The sequence below is a fragment of the Manis pentadactyla genome, chromosome 3 (genome assembly GCF_030020395.1).
Source record: "Manis pentadactyla isolate mManPen7 chromosome 3, mManPen7.hap1, whole genome shotgun sequence".
NCBI classification, from domain to species: Eukaryota; Metazoa; Chordata; class Mammalia; order Pholidota; family Manidae; genus Manis; species Manis pentadactyla.
The window spans coordinates 21,039,939-21,058,552 of NC_080021.1; the positions used below are offsets into that span (position 1 = coordinate 21,039,939).

Below are 18,614 nucleotides of genomic sequence, written 5' to 3' on the forward strand. Positions count from 1 at the left end.
TTGTAAAAGGCAGGTCACATCAAGAAGAAGTTACAAGAATTACAAAAATTTAACCAACACAGTTGTCTGAATGCTCCTGGCCAGTGGAAGGTGGATGGCTCACCCACCCAATGGTCAGGAGTGTCACTCCACCTAGAAGGAACCAGTCCAATGGTTGGTGAACAAGTTGAGACCAATTGCAGTGAAGGTCAGGTCATTTCTGTGCACGGCCCGTTCTGTGCACGACCCCATTCCTGTGTATAAAAGAAGAACGAACTTGTACTTTGGGGTCTCCATCTGTGAGTGTGAGACCCCAGCATGCTGGCTACCCAATAAATGCTCTTGCTTTTGCATCCACGAGTCTCCCGGTTATTTGGAGGACGATTGCATGGACCCAACAGTATGACTTGGTCTCATTCCTTGCCACTACTGGTAGTACGGGGGTGGGTCATTTCTGTGTATAAGTTCACAATAGGATTCAGACATCCACACTTTCACAGTTTACTCCCAAAGGCAGAGAAATGTACCATCAAAACCCTAAGTGTGGATGTCTACCTGTCTAGGAACCAGGGAACACTGATGCTTGGTTGAACCACAGAAACTGTACCGGAAATTCACCAATTCTGTCATTACAGGCAAAATGGAATTAGAGATAGAAGACATAGGAAGTACTAGATCAGTCTTATACTTTTCTACTTAAGAGCTTATTTGTACATACGTGTGCACACACACATGTATGTGTAAGTGGTCACTGGGAATTGCTTGACTGGGCTTTCTCATATTGAAGGGATGAGCAGGAATGGAGTTAGTCATTTCCTTGCTGACAAATAGAGATTTATGTTCTTTGTTGTTTTTTTCCTCAGATTTTGGTGTCTGAAAGTTCTTTGGAATTTCACATGTGGGAGATTTCAGTAAGGGTGGGTAAGGATCATATTTAATCCTTTTTTTAAAGAGGGGATACATTTTTCTTTCCTTTTTTTTTTTAGTTTTTGCTAAGTTCCTTTTCCTGTAAGTTTGGGTGGAAATCAAACTGCTGAATTCCAGTGACAAGGATCAGAAGACTGTCATAATCTTTGAGCTGCTAAGCATCTGGCTAATTGTATTAAATATGCACATGCTTAATCACATGGCCTCAGCAGAAGGCCCTCAGATGAGAAAAGTTTCATCTAACATGTGTACACTTACTTTCCAGGAAGCTAATGGCTCAGATTCAAATTAGGTAACAGAACCACCCTGCACTATGACATCTGTCAGGAAAGGAGAAAGCCAGCATTTGCTCTGGTCTCCTGAATTTCATCTAAAGACAGAGATTCTTAATCATTCAAAATACTCTTTCCCTCCTCACAGCAACAGCTGAAATGGAATATGCAGTAAATTTGTCTGAACTATTTAGACAATTGAAGAGTTTACATACAATCAGAAGGCAGCAAGAATCACCTTCACCTTACGCATTCTCACCTCCATTAACATTTATTGAGCATCATCACATCCAAGTGCTTTACAAGGTAATTGATTTATAATTACCTTGTTTAATATAACAACCTTATAAAAGGGATAATATTATTATTGCCATTTTATGCATGAGGAAATCAAGACTCAAAGCAGTTAAATGACTTGGTGATGTATTACTACTGATTACATACCAGAGCAGATCCACCTGTTAACTTAACCCAAGATTTTTAAAACATCAGACCAAAGGAATCAACCCCAACACATATAAAAAAATGTTGGGTTTTATCATAAAGATAGCTCTTGCTTGAAATTATTATTTGATTCATTCCCTTTTGTATTGTCTAAATTTCCAACTACATAACCTTTCAACGACAACATTCTGTTCAAACTAGTTCTTGATGCAACCGCATCCCTGAGTCTCAAGACACCAGCCTCTGCCTTCCCACCTGACTCCAAAATGTTCTCTGTATCGCTAATACCACCATTCTAACCGATTCTCACAGTAGAAATCCTTGGCTCATCTTTTTCTTCCATTACCTTGTTCAACTCATTACCAGGTCCCATTCTTAGCCAACCTTACTCTCCCCTGCTTCCACCACTTAGTCAAGAGTCACACCGCCTCATACCTGTGTTGTTATGCCAAACCCACTTACAGACCATTTGATGCCCATTTCCCTTCCAATGTACCTGTGTTCTATTGGCCGGGCCCTCTCCTAAGCCTAAAACAGCAAGTGATTCCTGAAAGTGCTTTGTAAGTTATAAGAGACTAGAAAAGTGTTATCTATGGTCTTCTGTGCTATGAGCTTTTTCTGCTCAGACACTTTGAAAGGCTCCTTAAACTGTCCAAACTCTTGCTAATTTATTCCATCTTTTGTAAAAAAAAAAAAAATAGCACTTATTAGATAGCTCTTATTGACCTTGGGTAAATAAAAGCAACATGTAATAATGGATAATATTTGAGGGACCTGCAGTGTGGCAGGCACTGTTTTATGTACTTTGGGTGCATTTGCTCCTAATTCTTTTAACAAGCATATGAACAAAGTACTCAGTATCCCCATTTTACAGTTGTGGAAACTGTGGCACAGACAGGTAATTAACTTGCCCTATTTGCACTACAATTCAAACTCTGGCCGACTGGCATCAGAGGCTGCACTTAAAAAAAAAACAGTACTATACAAGCACATAGCTAGAGACTTCAAACTGAACAGAAAAAGTTTAAGGTTGAAAGGAAACACATTTTTCCTTCCCCAGGGTCCCTCTTCTCAAAAGGAACTTGCTATTAATAGTGTCTTATATATACTTTCAGAAAAAAAGTCATGCCCATTCCGATTTACAAATAGCCTATCATTTTTACATGAAATGGATCACTTGTCTGTGCACCTTAACTTTTTTATGAGTAATATATGTTGCAAATGTTTTCATTATATCATTTATTTAATAGCCAAAAGTGCTCCTTGGTGTATCTATACCAAAATTTATTAAACCGGTTCTCCAGAAATGAGTATATTAGATTCTCTAGGTTTTCCTATTATAAATAAAATTATGGTGAGCATATATGAATACAGAGGCAGTCGTGTATTTTACTGGTATATTGATAGGATTAATTTAAATCAGTGGAACTGTTAGATCAAACATTATTGTACATTGTAGGAAATTATCACCAAACTGCCCTCCAGAAAGATTGCACCTATCTACGTTACCAAAAATAATATAAGAGAAAGTCTGTTTTCCATTTTCCCATATCCTTGTTAGCACTGGATTTTATCAGATGCTCATTTTCCCCTAGTGTGATGGGTTGAAATTCTACTGATTTTTAAAATCTTTATAATCTGATGTCAATTTACGGTTATCCTTTCTCTTTCTCCACTGGCTCCAATATGACTTCATTTATGGGATTCCTGGAATGGTTCTTGTGATAGGCTGAATAATAACTCCCCAATGTATCTAAATCCTAATTTTTGGAACCTATGAATGTTACCTTATAAGGTAAAAGGGAGTGTGCAGATGTGATTAAAATAAGGATCTTGAAATGGAGAGATTATTCTGGATTATCCCGGTGGGCCCTACATGGAATCACAAGAGTCTTTACATAAGAAAGAAGCAAAAGGAGATTTGACTACAGAAAGAAGAGATATGAGGATGGAGGCAAGAAGCCTCAGTGATGTGTTAGGAATGCACTAGGAATTCAGGGAGCTTCTAGAAGTTGGAAAAGGATTCCCCTACAGCCTCCATAAGGAACCAGCCCTGCCAAAGTCTTGGCTTTAGCCTGGTGAAATTGATTTCGGACTTCTGGCTTCTAGAATTAAAAGGGGATAAATCTGCATCATTTTAATCCACCAAGTGTGTGGTAATTTGTTACAGCAACCATAAATGTCTAAAACTCTCATTTCTCTTTGAACTAATTAAAATCCCTGAGAAGTGTTACATCTTTCTTTGTCATTCCTAATAGAGTAAGAGAACACCAGAAAGTAAGACCTGGAAGAGATTTATTGAAGTTCAAACCCTTTTATTTTACAAATGTGAGAACGGATCCACCCTTGGTTGGTGACTCACCCACACCCAGCCCAGATTAGGACTTGGTCTCCAGACTCCCAGCCCAGAGACGTTTCCACCACACGTTCTGCTTCCAGGGAGCCAATGCTCCCCTTGTTTTCTTGCTTTCTTCTCCTTCCTTTTTTTTTTCTTTAACCAGGAAAAGCATGATCACAGTCCTCCACTGCCACTAACCATGCAACTGAGTTCCTCACATCTGGGGAAACTGCCGAGGTCAGCTCACCTGCAGTGCAGTGGATGCGCTTACCTGGGAAAACCACCTGAGTAACCATGGTATTTCCCCTGCCAGGTAAGAATCCTTCTTGTTTCTGTTCCATCAAATGTAGTGCCAATTATGATAGATTCTCCCCAAGCACAGGGATTAGGGCAGTAAAATCTCCCCAAAGAGAATAATTTAGAAATTTCACCTCTTACGAGAAAAATAGTATGAATGATCTGATGTCAGACATAAACCTATAAAATGGTTATGAATAATTATAAGTTCATTAAAACAAAACAAAGGCAGAATCTAAACATAAACTAACCTATGGCATGCACTCTCTTGACCTAAGATAATTATTGACTGATTAATCTCCATTAACTATTTATCCTCTAAAATGTTTCAGGACTATCTTCCCGCTCCCTTCTCAGTTCCCTAAGATATTTGTAAATTTATTTTTTGCTATTACAACAAAGCTGTTAAGTTGCAGATGTGTAATCAGAATATTAATTTACTACAACCTCATCTCATACACAAATTTAATGGGGAAGACAATTCAAAATTTAACCTTCGTCGAGCACTTATTGTTTAATGGCTCCTGGGCCACATGCTAAAACACATAAACACATAAGAACACATAAAAATATTATTACATTGTCTTGATCTTCATTTTATGGTTGCCTAGTGAGATGGGAATAATAAGAGCAACTGTACAGGATATGACAATACAATAAATTCATAACATAACAACCCAAAATAAAATTCACCACTAACACACTGATAAATTACTCTTTGTTAGACAGTGTGCCAAGTTGCTTAATCCTAACAACAATCACATATGATATTTTCATCAACCTCATTTTTATGAGAGATAATTGAGTGTTAAGTGGGTTAAATATCTAATACAACATCACTATGCTCAAACAGGTAGAGCATAGATTGATATCACACTCAGGGAAATTGACTTCAGAACTGACACTTCTGAACACTCAGCAATACAAACTTAGGCCATACTTATCACCTGGCTTGGAAAGGTCAAGTCCAAAGACCAAGACTCTCTTCCTATAGAGAATATTGGACAGCTAGGGCTGAAGATTTTATTTGTCTCTGTTGCATTTTTTTTCAACATTTCATGCTGACATTCGCCCCTCTGATTGACACTTTTTAGTTGTGTTATAATCACTGATATAGTTGAACAGTTATAATCAACAACTCTTGCTGCTTCTAAGTAATTTTTTTTTCTCTAAATGCCTCTTAAATATCTGAGCTCAGCAGTGATATGTCTATTTCATAATATAATGCTTTCTGGGCAATATCTTCCTTTCACCCCTTAAAATAGCTACACTGATTATTCTAGTCTATTTTACAATGATTATACCATGATAGAATAAGTACTCCATTCTCAGAGTCCCACAGAGTGTATGTGCAAATTGTTACTATTCCATAATGCAGCCTGGATTGTATACCCTTTTCATGTGTTCATTTTCCATCTGTGTATCTTCTTTGATGAGGTCTATGCCTGCTCAGGTCTTTTGTCCATTTTTTTCATTAGGTGTTTTTTTTTTAAATCTTGAATTGTGTTTTTTTAAAAATATACTTTGGACATTCCCCTCATTGGATGTATGATTTGCAAGTATCTTCTCTCATTCAGAAGGTTGCCTTTTTGTTTTGTTGATGGTTTCCTTCACTGTGCAAAAGTTTTTTAGTTTGATGTAATCCCATTTGTTTATTTCAGCTCTTGTTGCCCTTGCCTGAAGAGACTGGTCCAAAAAAAATATTGCTAAGACTGATGCCAAAGAGTATACTGCTTATGTTTTCTTCTAGGCATTCTATGGTTTCAGGTCTTATATTCAAGTCTCTAATCCATATGAAATTAATTTTGTGTGTATAGCATTAGATAGTGGTCTAGTTTTATCCTTTTGCATATTTGTCCAGTTTTCTAAAGGCCATTTGGCGAAGAGACTGTCTTTTCAGTTTCTGTCCCTGACTGGTAACTCACAGTATGAGCTTTCGGGGGTGATTACAGGAAAGGGAGGGAGGGGAAAGAGCCCAGTGGCGGGTATTTTAGGCAGCAGTTTTTGTTTCAGGCTTTCTAATCTATTCTTTTCTTGTTCTTTTTTATTTTTATTTATTTATTTATTTATTTATTTATTTATTTATTTATTTATTTATTTATAAATAATTATTTTTTATTGAAGGGTAGTTGATGCACAGTATTACATTACATTAGTTTCAAGTGTACAACACAGTGATAAAACATTTATATACATAATTCTAGGTTCCAGCTATCACCCTACCAAGCTGTTACAATATCTTGACTATATTCCTTATGCTATACATTACATCCCGGTTACTTATCTGTTTTACCATTGGAAGTCTGTCCTTTTTTTTTTTTTTGAGGGCATCTCTCATATTTATTGATCAAATGGTTGTTAACGACAATAAAATTCTGTATAGGGGAGTCAATGCTCAATGCACAATCATTAATCCACCCCAAGCCTAATTTTCGACAGTCTCCAATCTTCTGAGGCATAACAAACAAGTTCTTACATGGAGAACAAATTCTTACATAATGAATAAGTTACATAGTGAACAGTACAAGGGCAGTCATCACAGAAACTTTTGGTTTTGCTCATGCATTATGAACTATAAACAGTCAGTTCAAATATGAATACTCATTTGGTTTTTATACTTGATTTATATGTGGATACCACATTTCTCTCTTTATTATTATTATTTTTAATAAAATGCTGAAGTGGTAGGTAGATACAAGATAAAGGTAGAAAACATAGTTTAGTGTTGTAAGAGAGCAAATGTAGATGATCAGGTGTGTGCCTGTAGACTATGTGTTAATCCAAGCTAGACCAGGGCAATAAAACATCCACGTATGCAGAAGATTTCTCTCAGAACAGGGGGGGTGAGGTTCTAAGCCTCACCTCTGTTGATCCCCAATTTCTCACCTGATGGCCCCCCTGCAACTGTGCCTGTCTTAGGTTGTCCCTCCCTTGAGGAATCTTACCCGTCTCTGGCTAACCAGTCATCTTCCGGGGCCATACAGGGAAATGTGAACTTGGTAAGTGAGAGGGAAGCCTTATTGTTTGAAAAGGTTAGCTTTTTACTTCTTTGCATATTTATGCGCTGTGGCTTCTATGCCCAGCATTTGTCTTGAGGTATCTTTACCACTTGGAGGAGTTATGATACTCGGTAAATTTGATATGAGGCACGAATTCTATTTAAGGGTTGTAATTAGGAAGGAAGAAGAAAAGCTATAGAAGTAGCAGGCGGCAGAAAACATGGGAAGATTGATTATTTCTTTGACATATCTTCTTGTAGAGTAACTTCAGCATATATAGGTTTTAAGCTACTACTTAAATTGCGCACACACATTAACATAATAGGAGTATAGTTACATAACCAAAGCATATCTGTAATTACCAGCCATCTCCAGTGAAACCAAGAAAACCATTAAGGCACCTTAGGCATTTGTGAAAACTTATCTATGATATGGTGGATATTGTCCAACTGAACTTGAACAGTCTGAGAGAAATCAGACAAATTAAAATAACCCATTCCTGGAGACTGTTCACATGCCATATGTTCTTTTAACAGTAAATAGTCTGTAGTTGTAAGAGTTTGGAGCGCTACAATTTGCACTTCTCCAAATTCTTGGTTGAGTTCCAACAGTATAGATCCAGTCAAATTTGTTGTTTTACTGTATGCACAGGCCAGCTTAGATATCTCCTTCCTCATTCCCATGGCAAGCCCAGGAGCTGGTGGGATGAGTGCATCTACAGCTGTAGCAGTGCGTGGATCTTTGTTGGGGTTTTTTGATGATCATCTTCTGGCATGAGTCTTCCAGAGAGTGCAGATGTTGGAAGTTCTTTTTCATATCGTATCTTAGTTCATTTTCGGGGTAGCCCAATTAGGCTTTGATCCTCTGTATAAACACAAACAGACCCTTTGCCTACACTTTTATATGCCCTTTATACCCTTGTGTAGAACTCGTTGGAGGTTACCACACAGGAACTGTCCTTTTTTTTTTTTTTGCTTTGTTTTTGGTATCACTAATCTACACTTACATGACGAATATTATGTTTACTAGGCTCTCCCCTATACCAGGTCCCCCCTATAAACCCCTTTACAGTCACTGTCCATCAGCATAGCAAAATGTTGTAGAATCACTACTTGCCTTCTCTGTGTTGTACAGCCCTCCCTTTTCTCCTACCACCCCATGGATGTTAATCTTAATACCCCCCTACTTCTCCCCCCCTTATCCCTCCCTACCCACCCATCCTCCCCAGTCCCTTTCCCTTTGGTACCTGTTAGTCCATTCTTGAGTTCTGTGTTTCTGGTGCTGTTTTGTTCCTTCAGTTTTTCCTTTGTTCTTATATTCCACAGATAAGTGAAGTCATTTGGTATGTCTCTTTCTCCGCTTGGCTTGTTTCACTGAGCATAATACCCTCCAGCTCCATCCATGTTGCTGCAAATGATTGGATTTGCCCTTTTCTTATGGCTGAGTAGTATTCCATTGTGTATATGTACCACATCTTCTTTATCCATTCATCTATTGATGGACATTTAGGTTGCTTCCAATTCTTGGCTATTGTAAATAGTGCTGCAATAAACATAGGGGTGCATCTGTCTTTCTCAAACTTGATTGCTGCGTTCTTAGGGTAAATTCCTAGGAGTGGAATTCCTGGGTCAAATGGCAAGTCTGTTTTGAGCATTTTGATATACCTCCATACTGCTTTCCACAATGGTTGAACTAACTTACATTCCCACCAGCAGTGTAGGAGGGTTCCCCTTTCTCCACAGCCTCGCCAACATTTGTTGTTGTTTGTCTTTTGGATGGCAGCCATCCTTACTGGTGTGAGGTGATACCTCATTGTAGTTTTAATTTGCATTTCTCTGATAATTAGCGATGTGGAGCATCTTTTCATGTGTCTGTTGGCCATCTGTATTTCTTTTTTGGAGAACTGTCTGTTCAGTTCCTCTGCCCATTTTTTAATTGGGTTATTTGTTTTTTGTTTGTTGAGGCGTGTGAGTTCCTTATATATTCTGGACGTCAAGCCTTTATCGGATGTGTCATTTTCAAATATATTCTCCCATACTGTAGGGATCCTTCTTGTTCTATTGATGGTGTCTTTTGCTGTACAGAAGCTTTTCAGCTTAATATAGTCCCACTTACTCATTTTTGCTGTTGTTTTCCTTGCCCGGGGAGATATGTTCAAGAAGAGGTCACTCATGTTTATGTCTAAGAGGTTTTCGCCTATGTTTTCTTCCAAGAGTTTAATGGTTTCATGGCTTACATTCAGGTCTTTGATCCATTTTGAGTTTACTTTTGTATATGGGGTTAGACAATGGTCCAGTTTCATTCTCCTACATGTAGCTGTCCAGTTTTGCCAGCACCACCTGTTGAAGAGACTGTCATTTCGCCATTGTATGTCCATGGCTCCTTTATCAAATATTAATTGACCATATATGTCTGGGTTAATGTCTGGATTCTCTAGTCTGTTCCATTGGTCTGTGGCTCTGCTCTTGTGCCAGTACCAAATTGTCTTGATTACTATGGCTTTATAGTAGAGCTTGAAGTTGGGGAGTGAGATCCCCCCTACTTTATTCTTCTTTCTCAGGATTGCTTTGGCTATTCGGGGTCTTTGGTGTTTCCATATGAATTTTTGAATTATTTGTTCCAGTTCATTGAAGAATGTTGCTGGTAGTTTCATAGGGATTGCATCAAATCTGTATATTGCTTTGGGCAGGATGGCCATTTTAACGATATTAATTCTTCCTAGCCACGAGCATGGGATGAGTTTCCATCTGTTAGTGTCCCCTTTAATTTCTCTTAAGAGTGACTTGTAGTTTTCAGAGTATAAGTCTTTCACTTCTTTGGTTAGGTTTATTCCTAGGTATTTTATTTTTTTTGATGCAATTGTGAATGGAGTTGTTTTCCTGATTTCTCTTTCTGTTGGTTCATTGTTAGTATATAGGAAAGCCACAGATTTCTGTGTGTTGATTTTGTATCCTGCAACTTTGCTGTATTCCGATATCAGTTCTAGTAGTTTTGGGGTGGAGTCTTTAGGGTTTTTTATGTACAGTATCATGTCATCTGAAAATAGTGACAGTTTAACTTCTTCTTTACCAATCTGGATTCCTTGTATTTCTTTATTTTGTCTGATTGCCGTGGCTAGGACCTCCAGTACTATGTTAAATAACAGTGGAGAGAGTGGGCATCCCTGTCTAGTTCCCGATCTCAGAGGAAATGCTTTCAGCTTCTCTCTGTTCAATATAATGTTGGCTGTGGGTTTATCATAGATGGCCTTTATTATGTTGAGGTACTTGCCCTCTATTCCCATTTTGCTGAGAGTTTTTAACATGAATGGATGTTGAACTTTGTCAAATGCTTTTTTAGCATCTATAGAGATGATCATGTGGTTTTTGTCTTTCTTTTTGTTGATGTGGTGGATGATGTTGATGGACTTTCGAATGTTGTACCATCCTTGCATCCCTGGGATGAATCCCACTTGGTCATGGTGTATGATCCTTTTGATGTATTTTTGAATTCGGTTTGCTAATATTTTATTGAGTATTTTTGCATCTACGTTCATCAGGGATATTGGTCTGTAGTTTTCTTTTTTTGGTGGGGTCTTTGCCTGGTTTTGGTATTAGGGTGATGTTAGCTTCATAGAATGAGTTTGGTAGTATCCCCTCCTCCTCTATTTTTTGGAAAACTTTAAGGAGAATGGGTATTATGTCTTCCCTGTATGTCTGATAAAATTCCGAGGTAAATCCATCTGGCCCGGGGGTTTTGTTCTTTGGTAGTTTTTTTTTTTTTTTTTTTTTTTTTAAATAATTATTTTTTATTGAAGGGTAGTTGACACACAGTATTACATTACATGAGTTTCAAGTGTACAACACAGTGGTAGAACATTTATATACATAATTCTAGGTTCCAGCTATCACCCTACCAGGCTGTTACAATATCTTGACTATATTCCTTATGCTATACATTACATCCCGGTTACTAATTTATTTTACCATTGGAAGTCTGTCCTTCTTTTTTTTTTTTTTTTTTTTTTTGTGACGGCATCTCTCATATTTATTGATCAAATGGTTGTTAACGACAATAAAATTCTGTATAGGGGAGTCAATGCTCAATGCACAATCATGCACAATCATTATTCCACCCCAAGCCTAATTTTTGTCAGTCTCCAATCTTCTGAAGCATAACAAACAAGTTCTTACATGTAGAACAAATTCTTACATAATGAATAAGTTACATAGTGAACAGTACAAGGGCAGTCATCACAGAAACTTTCGGTTTTGCTCATGCATTATGAACTATAAACAGTCAGTTCAAATATGAATACTCATTTGGTTTTTATACTTGATTTATATGTGGATACCACATTTCTCTCTTTATTATTATTATTTTTAATAAAATGCTGAAGTGGTAGGTAGATACAAGATAAAGGTAGAAAACATAGTTTAGTGTTGTAAGAGAGCACATGTAGATGATCAGGTGTGTGCCTGTAGACTATGTGTTAATCCAAGCTATACAAGGGCAATAAAACATCCACGTATGCAGAAGATTTCTCTCAGAACAGGGGGGGTGAGGTTCTAAGCCTCACCTCTGTTGATCCCCAATTTCTCACCTGATGGCCCCCCTGCGACTGTGCCTGTCTTAGGTTGTTCCTCCCTTGAGGAATCTTACCCGTCTCTGGCTAACCAGTCATCTTCCGGGGCTATACAGGGAAATGTGAAGTTGGTAAGTGAGAGAGAAGCCTTATTGTTTGAAAAAGTTAGCTTTTTACTTCTTTGCATATTTATGCCCTGTGGCTTCTATGCCCAGCATTTGTCTTGAGGTATCTTTACCACTTGGAAGAATTATGATACTCGGTAAATTTGATATGAGGCACGAATTCTATTTAAGGGTTGTAATTAGGAAGGAAGAAGAAAAGCTATAGAAGTAGCAGGCGGAAGAAAACATGGGAAGATTGATTATTTCTTTGACAAATCTTCTTGTAGAGTAACTTCAGCATATATAGGTTTTAAGCTACTACTTAAATTGCGCACACACATTAACATAATAGGAGTATAGTTACATAACCAAAGCATATCTGTAATTACCAGCCATCTGCAGTGAAACCAAGAAAACCAGTTAGGCACCTTAGGCATTTGTGAAAACTTATCTATGATATGGTGGATATTGTCCAACTGAACTTGAACAGTCTGAGAGAAATCAGACAAATTAAAATAACCCATTCCTGGGGACTGTTTACATGCCATATGTTCTTTTAACAGTAAATAGTCAGTAGTTGTAAGAGTTTGGAGCGCTACAATTTGCACTTCTCCAAATCCTTGGTTGAGTTCCAACAGTATAGATCCAGTCAAATTTGTTGTTTTACTGTATGCACAGGCCAGCTTAGATATCTCCTTCCTCATTCCCATGGCAAGTCCAGGAACTGGTGGGATGAGTGCATCTACAGCTGTAGCAGTGCGTGGATCTTTGTTGGGGTTTTTTGATGATCATCTTCTGGCATGAGTCTTCCAGAGAGTGCAGATGTTGGAAGTTCTTTTTCATATCGTATCTTAGTTCATTTTCGGGGTAGCACAATTAGGCTTTGATCCTCCCCTTAGCGAGGCGCTGGGTTCTCTCAGGTGTGGATGTGGTCTGGATATTGTCCTGTGTCCTCTGGTCTTTATTCTAGGAAGGGTTGTCTTTGTTATATTTTCATAGATAAATGTTGTTTTGGGAGGAGATTTCCGCTGCTCTACTCACGCCGCCATCTTGGAGGGCCTCCGGTAGTTTTTGGATTACTGCTTCAATTTCGTTGCTGGTATTTGGTCTGTTTAGCTTTTCTGTTTCTTCCTGGGTCAATCTTGGAAGGTTATATTTTTCTAGGAAGTTGTCCATTTCTCCTAGGTTTCCCAGCTTGTTAGCATATAGATTTTCATAGTATTCTCCAATAATTCTTTGCATTTCCGTGGGGTCCGTCGTGATTTTTCCTTTCTCATTTCTGATACTGTTGATTTGTGTTGACTCTCTTTTCTTCTTAATAAGTCTGGCTAGAGGCTTATCTATTTTGTTTATTTTCTCGAAGAACCAGCTCTTGGTTTCATTGATTTTTGCTATTGTTTTATTCTTCTCAATTTTATTTATTTCTTCTCTGATCTTTATTATGTCCCTCCTTCTGCTGACTTTAGGCCTCATCTGTTCTTCTTTTTCCAATTTTGATAATTGTGACATTAGACCATTCATTTGGGATTGCTCTTCCTTTTTTAAATATGCTTGGTTTGCTATATACTTTCCTCTTAAGACTGCTTTTGCTGTGTCCCACAGAAGTTGGGGCTTAGTGTTGTTGTCATTTGTTTCCATATATTGCTGGATCTCCATTTTGATTTGGTCATTGATCCATTGATTATTTAGGAGCGTGTTGTTAAGCCTCCATGTGTTTGTGAGCCTCTTTGCTTTCTTTGTACAGTTTATTTCTAGTTTTATGCCTTTGTGGTCTGAAAAGTTGGTTGGTAGGATTTCAATCTTTTGGAATTTTCTGAGGCTCTTTTTGTGGCCTAGTATGTGGTCTATTCTGGAGAATGTTCCATGTGCACTTGAGAAGAATGTATATCCCGCTGCTTTTGGATGTAGAGTTCTATAGATGTCTATTAGGTCCATCTGCTCTACTGTGTTGTTCAGTGCTTCCGTGTCCTTACTTATTTTCTGCCCAGTGGATCTATCCTTTGGGGTGAGTGGTGTGTTGAAGTCTCCTAGAATGAATGCATTGCAGTCTATATCCCCCTTTAGTTCTGTTAGTATTTGTTTCACATATGCTGGTGCTCCTGTGTTGGGTGCATATATATTTAGAATGGTTATATCCTCTTGTTTGACTGAGCCCTTTATCATTATGTAGTGTCCTTCTTTATCTCTTGTTACTTTCTTTGTTTTGAAGTCTATTTTGTCTGATATTAGTACTGCAACCCCTGCTTTCTTCTCACTGTTGTTTGCTTGAAATATGTTTTTCCATCCCTTGACTTTTAGTCTGTACATGTCTTTGGGTTTGAGGTGAGTTTCTTGTAAGCAGCATATAGATGGGTCTTGCTTTTTTATCCATTCTCTTACTCTGTGTCTTTTGATTGGTGCATTCAACCCATTAACATTTAGGGTGACTATTGAAAGATATGTACTTATTGCCATTGCAGGCTTTAAATTCGTGGTTACCAAAGGTTCAAGGTTAGCCTCTTTAGTATCTTACTGCCTAACTTAGCTTGCTTATTGAGCTGTTATATACACTATCTGGAGATTCTTTTCTTCTCTCCCTTCTTGTTCCTCCTCCTCGATTCTTCATATGTTGGGTGTTTTGTGCTGTGCTCTTTCCAGGAGTGCTCCCATCTAGAGCAGTCCGTGTAAGATGTTCTGTAGAGGTGGTTTGTGGAAAGCAAATTCCCTCAGCTTTTGTTTGTCTGGGAATTGTTTAATCCCACCGTCATATTTGAATGATAGTTGTGCTGGATACAGTATCCTTGGTTCAAGGCCCTTCTGTTTCATTGTATTAAATATATCATGCCATTCTCTTCTGGCCTGTAGGGTTTCTGTTGAGAAATCTGACGTTAGCCTGATGGGTTTCCCTTTATAGGTGACCTTTTTCTCTCTAGCTGCCTTTAACACTCTTTCCTTGTCCTTGATCTTTGCCATTTTAATTATTATGTGTCTTGGTGTTGCCCTTCTTGGATCCTTTCTGTTGGGGGTTCTGTGTATTTCCGTGGTCTGTTCGATTACTTCCTCCCCCAGTGTGGGGAAGTTTTCAGCAATTATTTCTTCTAAGATACTTTCCATCTCTTTTCCTCTCTCTTCTTCTTCTGGGACCCCTATAATACGGATATTGTTCCTTTTGGAATGGTCACACAGTTCTCTTAATATTGTTTCATTCCTGGAGATCCTTTTGTCTCTCTCTATGTCAGCTTCTATGCGTTCCTGTTCTCTGATTTCAATTCCATCAATGGCCTCTTGCATTCTATCCATTCTGCTTATAAACCCTTCCAGAGTTTGTTTCATTTCTGCGATCTCCTTTCTGGCATCTGTGTTCTCCTTCCGGACTTCATCCCATTTCTCTTGCGTATTTCTCTGCATCTCTGTCAGCATGTTTATGATTCTTATTTTGAATTCTTTTTCAGGGAGACTGGTTAGGTCTGTCTCCTTCTCTGGTGTTGTCTCTGTGATCTTTGTCTGCCTGTAGCTTTGCCTTTTCATGGTGATAGGAATAGTCTGCAGAACTGGGACGAGTGACGGCTGGAAGGACTTCCTTTCTTGTTGGTTTGTGGCCCTCCTCTCCTGGGAGAACAGCGGCCTCTAGTGGCTTGTGCTGCGCAGCTGCGCGCAGACAGGGTTTCTGCTTCCTGCCCGGCTGCTATGGAGTTAATCTCCGCTGTTGCTGTGGGCGTGGCCTGGCTCGGGCAGCTACTCCAAAATGGTGGAGTCGCGTTGGAGCAGGAGCTGCTGGGAGGCTATTTATCTCCGTAAGGGGCCTCCCTGCTCCCTGCAGCCCAGGGGTTAGGGTGCCCAGAGATCCCGGATTCCCTACCTCTGGATTAAGTGACCCGCCCTGCCCCTTTAAGATTTCCAAAAAGCACCCGCCAAAACAAAACAACGACCACAAAAAAAAACAAGAAAAAAAATTTTTTTAATTAAAAAAAAAAAAAAAATTTTTAATTAAAAAAAAAAAAGGTGGTCGTTCGTTTTTCTTTATTCTCCGGTGCTAGCCTCAGGCCTCTGCTCACCGGTCTTTCTGCCCTGTTTCCCTAATATTGGGGTCCCTGTCCCTTTAAGACTTCCAAAAAGCGCTCGCCAAAACAAAGCAGCAAAAAAGCAAAAAAAAAAAATGGTCGCGCGCTTTTCTTATGCCCTCTGTCGCCCAGCCTCCAGTGCCTGCTCACTGTTCTTGCTGCCCTGTTTTCCTAGTATCGAGCGCCCTGCACTCTGGCCCGGATGGCTGGGGCTGGGTGCTCGGCAGTCCTGGGCTCCGTCTCCCTCCCGCTCTGCCTGCTCTTCTCCCGCCGGGAGCTGGGGGGAGGGGCGCTCGGCTCCCGCGGGGCCGGGGCTTGTATCTTACCCCCTTCGCGAGGCGCTGGGTTCTCTCAGGTGTGGATGTGGTCTGGATATTGTCCTGTGTCCTCTGGTCTTTATTCTAGGAAGGGTTGTCTTTGTTATATTTTCATAGATATATGTTGTTTTGGGAGGAGATTTCCGCTGCTCTACTCACGCCGCCATCTTCCTCCTTCCTCTTGTTCTTTTTTAAAACATATCTTTTAGAATGGGTGTATCTCTAGGTGTGTAAATTTCTTTTCTTTTCTTTTTGGTCTCTTGATTGTTGCTAACCATTTGTGTGTGACAGTGTGTGTGTGTGTGTGGATGTTTTCCTTTAAGTGTTTATCTTATGAATTCTTGGTGGTCCCAAGTAGCCTCTAATGTGAACAGTGGGCAAGTCCCTCCCCAGTCAGTGAAGCCCCAGATATCATAATATCATTATAGAAAATAAGGAAATATTATTAATACAATTGGCTCTGTGATGTTCTGGCATCATATTAAGGAAGCTTTGGGGTAACATTAGTGGTGACATTTACAGAGTAGGGCATAAGTTGCCCTTAACAACACAGAAAATACTTTACTTTGAGAGTAAAAAGGCAGAAACATAAGTAGAAATATAAGGAATCCTTGTAGGCTAGTACATAATTAGGTTACCCAATTATGTAACATTAGCCAGGAAAATAGATCTGAAATTTCTAGGGTCTCTAACAATATCTTGGCATTATAACAAGTAACGCAGGTGGTTTGACACATTCTGATTTCAAAAAAAAAGTGTAAAATATATATATATATATATATACACACACACACATACACACACAATAATTGAAAGTAGTATCTTGGTGTATTCCCTGGGTAAGGTGGAAGGTGTGGCAGTGATGTTGTTCCTGGGTATGAACTCCTAAGTTAGTAAAGTACATGTAAGGTTAGTGTCATTGTATGTGAACAAGAGAAGGAATGGTCATGGTCTGAGGCTCAGGGTGGGAGATTGTGCTAGAAGCTGGAGAGGGATACAAGAGGAAGGTACTGGGAGAGGGTTGTCCTCTCCGCAAGGGGTTGAGGGGTCGACTCATATAAGGCAGGTGCTTACTTGGAAAGCAATCATTTCCACAAATTGCTAGAATGGCAGGGATAGCAGTAATGACTACCAGTTTCTCCTGTAGGCTTGGAAGTGCAGGAGGGTGCATTTTGGGAGAGAGCTAGGCATATATCAGGACCAAGGGCTAAATAGATGGCAAACTCAAAAAACATCATAGACTCTCTAGCATGAAAGGAAGAAAAGCATTAAATGTCCAACTTGTGCCTCAAGAGAGGTATAAGCATCCCTGGGGCAGAGGATTTTAGTATCAGGGTGAAGTCATCTCCAGTGGCGAGGGCTGGGGCTCAGGCTATGTCATATGAGACATGTCACCTCTAGCAGTGACCGCCTGGGCCAGAGCGATGTCTGGGGAATTGGGACTGGATACCCACTTGGTGTGAGTCCTGTTTCTATGGCTCTCTGGTATTACAGTGAGGCTGAGGGTGGAGCTCCAGCATTACTGGCCTGCAGGCAGCCCCTGACTCGGTCATTGTTATAGGTTCTCTGCCTGGTTGGTTTCGTCATTGGTCTGGCTGGGGATGGGCAAGCTAGGAGTTATTTGGGTTATAGGGCCAGGCTCAGTGGCATGTGGGCTCAACATCTGTCACATCTGGTTGAAACAATGGCTTATTTGGAAGTTTGTAAACCAATGAAAGCACTCAGATCAGTAGAGATAAGACTAACAGGTCTTTTTCCCCCCTAGGTTTCAGAACAAGCAAAACAGGGCAGTCAAATGAAGACCCAATGGGAGTGATTATCCCTTTATTAATTAGGTTTTATATAGTAAGTTTTAATCCTTAAAGGCCCCCCTCTAACTTATATTGAGCCATGTTAAGTACTTTAACTGGGGTTTCATGGAGTCACATTTATAAGGCATTTATAAATGCCAAAGACTTACTTTGATTTATTATTTATTGTATCAGAGATTCTATGACAACATGGGATACTTTGGGGCAATGTATTATGACTATAGCATATTTAGGCAAGACTACAGTTAAAGTGAGGAAGAATATTATTTTTCCTCTATTTCATATCTAATTACTTTGTAAAGATACAATGTTTAAATGCAATGGGATCCCAATGTATTGCTATTATTTGAGCCTCAGTGTGGATCAGGTCTACAAAGCTTTATCAATTGGTGCATTTTAACAAATATTAAAAAGTTAACTTAAAATCCGTGTTGTAGAGGCACAAAAGTCAATAACCTTTTAATCTTTTTGTTATATAAATTCTTCTGCTGTAAAAATGAATCAATGTTGCTACATAATTTG

At 39.1% G+C, this 18,614-nt stretch overlaps 1 non-coding gene across 1 annotated transcript; it reads right to left on the reverse strand.

Annotated features, from left to right (window-relative positions):
* Nucleotides 1-4,121: 4,121 nt before the first annotated feature.
* Nucleotides 4,122-4,281, reverse strand: LOC118932239 (U1 spliceosomal RNA). Its single transcript, XR_005032666.2, has one exon. It is a non-coding gene; the product is annotated as a U1 spliceosomal RNA (small nuclear RNA).
* Nucleotides 4,282-18,614: the final 14,333 nt, after the last annotated feature.